The 6,000-nt window shown below is 38.4% G+C and overlaps 1 protein-coding gene across 2 annotated transcripts in view; it reads right to left on the reverse strand.

The window, feature by feature from the left end:
* Positions 1-6,000, reverse strand: part of TSHZ1 (teashirt zinc finger homeobox 1) — a 53,691-nt gene that overhangs the window by 4,789 nt on the left and 42,902 nt on the right. The gene's annotated exons all lie outside the window — the stretch shown is intronic.

Consider the following 6,000-nt stretch of genomic DNA (forward strand, 5'->3'; position numbering starts at 1 on the left):
GACAACAAAATCAAAACAAAACAAAAAAAAACCTTGAAGCCTCCCTCCCAGCTTCATTATTGACTTATTTTAAAGATCAAACTTTGCTATTGTATTGCCACCTGGTGAAACTATACAATCTTACCAACCTATGTTTTTATCTGTTTGAAACTATTTTTTAAACTAGCAAATGTGATATTCATGAGCAGATGGCCATTACATCAAAACACATTTACTCCAAGGGCCCAATTCACAGAAGTGGCTTACATGTACCTAAGTGATAAATGTACACTTTCATTGCAAATCAGAAAACATACTTGTACACATTTCCCTTCAGTTTTGTAAAAGAAGCTTAAAAAATCACTGTGATAACGGAATGCAGATCATTTGTACACGTCAAGGTAGAAAACATGGATTGTGAACAGCTCTGAAGCAAAAACTGCCTCCATTTCAGGTGAACTGTGCAGAAAGCAATGCAGAAAAGCGGGCTACATCCTGCCAACACATAATACTGAAAGAAAGTCAGAAAAAAGGCACTTCTGCTATTACGCAATCTGAAGAAAACAGGTATTACCATGTTAACAAAGCTGAGGCCTTGCTGAACTGGGAAAGGGGGGTACATAAGTACCAGCTGAGTTTCTTTTAGTACACAGTTGCTAATTTATTCTTTTCTGAAAAAAAAAAAAAAAAAAAATTAAGTGTCTTCTCTAAATCTAATATGAACACTTTCTGAATAGTCTCTGAAATTTTTGGAAAGATAATGGTGTTACAGCCAGCATTGCATTCTGCATTCAACTTTGCAATAGCAGTTGATGCAGCCTTTAAGTACGCTAGTCTGAGAGTCTTATGATAAAATGGAAAAGTAGCCCATCAAGAATTAGGATAGTGCTGAACCTTAAGATGCCCACTACACCTTTCATTTGTCCTCTAAGCATCTTTTTTTTTTTTTTTTCCCCAGCAAATAATTAGTTTTTAAAATGTTAAGCATGGCACAATTCTTTACAGATTGCATCAGCCTCAGGTGTTTTCTGATATATTTAAAAGACTAGTGAATACCAAGCACAACAGAGAGTCACTGGAGAAATCACCCTGGAGCCAAAGGCCAGAAAGATGTCAGAAAAGCATTAGAAAAGTGGAAAAAATATTCTTTTAAAAATGCACTTTGTGCATAAAATAAAGAATAAAACACAGAAATAGTCAGAGAACTAAGAAATCAGTCAGAGTCTCAGCGTTGCAGTAACGTTGCTGTTCATACACTGTGTGCATTTGAGCACTACAGCACCTCTGCAGTTCTAAATTCTAGGCATGCAAGTAGAATTCACTCCCACAGCTACAGCATAAGATCTCTTATAAGATCTCTCCCATTAAACACACCTGTTGTCAGTCATTTCCAGCAGCAAAAGAAAAGAGATTTTTAAGTTCAGAAAGGTAAATAACAATTATAAAACGTAGGTTTTGCTTCTGAAATGACTTTTAAATAAAATAAAATAAAAAACCTCTAAAAAGCCTAAATGCATAAAAATGGACAGTTACCATCTGGCATTCTTCTTTAAAAAAACCCACCCTATTAATGATCAGCAGACAGTCACCAATTAGAAACTGCAAGCTGACAGGGCCCATATTCTTAGCTTTTATGAAGAGCTATCCTCTTACTAACCTCAGTGGAACTATGCCAATTTTTTCTCATTTTCATATTCCAATATTTTTAATAAACACATGTAGGAAACTGCGTAAGATGCTGAATGTTGCTATGGATGATAGATTATAAAAATCCATGTGAATTATCTGCTAGCATCTTCTTGTTTAATTCCAAATTGCATAAATCCATATTTTTATAACTGCGACGTATAAGCAGCTAAATACCTGCTTAAGCAGAAACCAGTTGAGCCAGTGGTGTATCTGTTATTTTCCTTCATTTATTTACAATGGTGTGCATTCTGGTACTTCTGCATTTGGTGAAAAGGTTTCTTTACCACAAAAATAAAAGGAGTTGAACCGCACAATACACATTAAAACTACACAAAAGGTTGCTGTTCAACTGTCAAAGCAAAGGAACAGAGTTTTGGGCTGAAATATCCACCTTTCAGTTGCTTTTCTGGTCTCAGGTTCTGCTGACTGCACGACTGAGTTCTCTCCCTTACCAATATATACTGCAGTGTAAGAGTTAAGAACATGCAATTGGCTAAGACTGTGACATTCTATGGTTCCAGAATTTAAGCCAGATTCTGAAAGAAAAATGGATTTACATGACGCATACACCCACATATCTGGGCAGTTATCTGAAATAATGCAAAGCAATAATGCTTCTTTTACAAAGGAAAAAAAAGCAATTTACTTAAAATGTTTAATTTCTATCACTGTGATTAAAAAAAAAAAAAAAAGTATTTAACTCCTTTAGTTACCATAGGATACACGCAGTATCTTTTCATTCCTGACTTCTAATGTTTGTAAGAGCAATAGCAGCATAATCAACATATGGTATTTTGCAAGGTCAGTTTTTTTGCAATTCTCGAACTGAGAAGGTTTCTTTTAGAGGCAATTTGAAAGCATACAAAATGAAGAATGTTAATTTGTAAAAACGTATTTACTCCATTAAAATTCTCACAGAAGTCTTACGAAAGCAAGCTTCCGAATTTAAAACCTTAAAGACGCTTCTATTCTATTACTCGTGGAGACGAGCAATATCATTCAACACCAAATAAAAGAGTGGGATGTTCAGATTCTCTCTCTAAACTATAATGGCCTTCAGACAGCGTCCTTCTGTGACCAGAAGAAATGCTCAGCAATCTTCTTCAGGTATTCCTACATCTGCAGAGACTGCTGGTTCACACATGCCCCGAAACTGCACCGAAATACCAAGAGCAGATATAGCAGGGACCACCCTCAACAAAAACTATATCCAATGCAGAAGACACTGCAGAGAATAATGTCAGCTTTTCTATTCCTTCTTATTCGTGCATTCACAGACTCGGGGAAATGCACATTGGAAAAGAGAGAAAACCTTCAAATTTCAGACAGCCGAAAAACAGAAGGAGCAGTTTGTGTTCTTTTCTTCTTATTAAACATTGCTAATATTTTTTTTTTTCTATGAAATGTGCCTTCTGGATGTCAGTGCTTCCCCACAGATATACTGTCATCTTTGAACAGTGTTAAAAGCTGTGCATTCTAATCTAAGTGGACATGAGACGCTATATATCGTACATGTGAGTAGCACCGCACATTGTGTTTGCTTCAGTGAGAATATTTACACTATAAATATACAGCCATTGTTTGAAAAAGCAGACACAGATCCAAAGTGTAAGGGATGTGGTTAAAAGCATAAATGTTCTCACGTAAAATCCTTCTGTGACCCCAAACTGGTGCTTTTGGAGGAATCTGTCTCTACGGAGGTTTTCTTTTCAATTCAAATAGGGTCTCAGAACTGACTGAATTATGTTGAAAAGGGCAAAAAGTAATGACTGCATTTGTTTTTAACGGTCTGCAAAATTAAATGTAGCAAACTCTTCGAGGCTTGATTTTAAATAATCAAAACAGATAATTTTATGCAGAAGAAATACCTAAGTATTGAAGGTCATGATTCGGTAAAGCAATTGAACAGTGCAATCGGTTTCACTGAAATACATATTTCACAGCCTCGGCAAACAGGAGCAGGTTTAGGTCTAAAATTCTTTGCTAAATCGGGGCCTACCCTGGATCTAAACAATAGTGGCATGGTGTGAACATTCACCATTCTTCTTTCTACAACAGATGTATTTCTGCAGCTTCTAATATACACCCAGCCAACAGGAGACAGCAGCTGCAGAAGTTTCTGCAGCCCACACTGTCACCTTGCACAAACTGCACCCCAAGCTGGGGGGGACTTCCACTGCATACTGCAACACATCTTGGCAAATGGGCAGAAAAGTAAGGGTGAAAAGGCACATCTTCCTCATCACAGAAAAATGAGAGGGGAAAAAAAATTAAAAATTAAAAAAAAAAAACAACGCATTTACAGATACGTTTCCAGAACACACAGTCGTGAGAGATTTACAAAAGAATCCAACATCTCACGCTGTAAGAGGTTAACACGCCTGCTGGAAGATTAGAGAATTTTCTATATTAGTGTATACAAATGTTCATAAAAAATTATGGCACAGATGCTACAAGTCTGTCTGTGTGTATGTGTGTATTACAGTGTCACTACTGTGGAAAAATATGGCTTAGTTATGACAATGGCTGAGGAGTAGCACAGACTATCAGACATCCAAATAGCCTTCCTACAGAGGTTTGTGTATTTCATTTATAGTTGCAACAAAACGGGGCAAAACTAGAACTGCCCACCTTCTAATTCTAATGCAATGGGTCTAAAAAGTAGCTAAGGTACAGTAACAATAACAACTTCCATGCTTCTCACAGGTTGAATGATAACCCTTAAAGGCATCCCATTAAAAACCAACACAAAGATTCTTCGCCTCCTTCCCTTCTCTCTCTGATCCCCTTAAAATGAATGCTGCAAATTATTAGCCAAGGCTGGCAATTGGAGAACGAAGCAGTTTGCATGTGGATATATTTTCACAGTGATTCTAATCTGAGAAATTTACTTGCTCTTCCTCTTCTATCTGATAAACTATACATTCAAGCATTCTCATTAGTGTTCAGATCACCAAAGAGTGCTAGAGATGAATCAGTCCATCGACCCCTCCTCTCCCTGCTATGTCGAGATTATTTCATTGAAATGTTCATTTTCATCCCTGCTGGCAACATTAGAATGGAAGTATTTAACCTGTTTCCATTACTTATACAAATTACCATTATGGGGTAGGACAGATGTTAGAATCATGCCACGTAACTGACTTCCATACATTCTTTACGGGGAGGATAAGAAGAGGGAAAGCTGTTAGATCATATTATCCAGTCTCAATAATGTTCTCCCTGCTACCAGATTCATTAACTTCCAACATCAACGTTTCACTTTCTTTCTGCATGAAAATGCTCCATCTCCTTGAGCTCGTTTAATTTGGAGCAGGGATCTTTGTCATAAATAATTTTTTGATCAGGTGCTCTAACTAAGGGGTGAAGGGGGGGCTGGGGAAAGAATAAAGAAAAAGGGTGAAAAAACCCAACAACTTGTCGAAAATGTTATTTCTCTAACATGGATGATGAAAGAGAAGTCAGTTAAGATGCTGGTACTCAAAGATGGCTGTCACTTCAGATAGGGGATGGCACGACTCACCTAGACAGGTGACGCTTTGGTGGAGCAAAGGCTTGCTGCATTATTGAGAGCACCAGAGATCAGGATGACAAAGGCTGTAGGCCCAGGGTGCCTGGGGCTCCAAGAGCAGTGACTTCAGCAAGCACATGGGTTTCAGCCCCCATTTGCTTCCCTAACTAACAGCAAAGTACAAACCAAAAGTTCAGCCATTAAAAGGCAAGCTCCTGGGTGCAGAAGGCAGAGACCCCAGTTGCTGCTACCAATAACTTTCTATTAATTTTAAAAGAGTAGAGGAAAAGCTCACAGTCTTTAACTACAAAATAAATTAAAGAAAAATAAATAAGTAAAGAGGTTTTACTCCAAATTACTTATTCAAAAGGCTTTCCTGCTCTACTCCCTATTTTCCTGCTGAATTATCTCCCTGCCCACCCTTTTAATGCCTCCTCAAAGCTTTGTGATTTTGCCATCCCAGAATATATCCTTGTGCTCCGACTGTGGCTGAGAATCTCTGCAAAATGCCTCGCATCTGCCAGCCCTTCTCACCCGAACAGGTTCGCATGAGAAAGTTTCAGCTCCGAGTAGGAACAGAACACACAATTCTTTCAGCTTTGAAGGCAAAACCACTGCGGAAGACTGGGTGTGAAAACCCCGATAGTGTGAGTTCCCTGACTGTGGTGGCCAGGTCATTGGCAGAGATCCTGGGGCTTTGTTCTGCCTCCGCTTTTCCCTTGTTCAGCACTGTTTCAAGCACACAGGCAGGGATGGAAGAGGAAGGAAAGCCCCGTGCACGCAAATAAGCAAACACCACTTCAGAGGCAGCAGAGACATCA

The sequence above is a fragment of the Lagopus leucura genome, unplaced genomic scaffold (genome assembly GCF_019238085.1).
Source record: "Lagopus leucura isolate 7727_CA_CO unplaced genomic scaffold, USGS_WTPT01 Super-Scaffold_100002, whole genome shotgun sequence".
In the NCBI taxonomy this organism is placed as follows: Eukaryota; Metazoa; Chordata; class Aves; order Galliformes; family Phasianidae; genus Lagopus; species Lagopus leucura.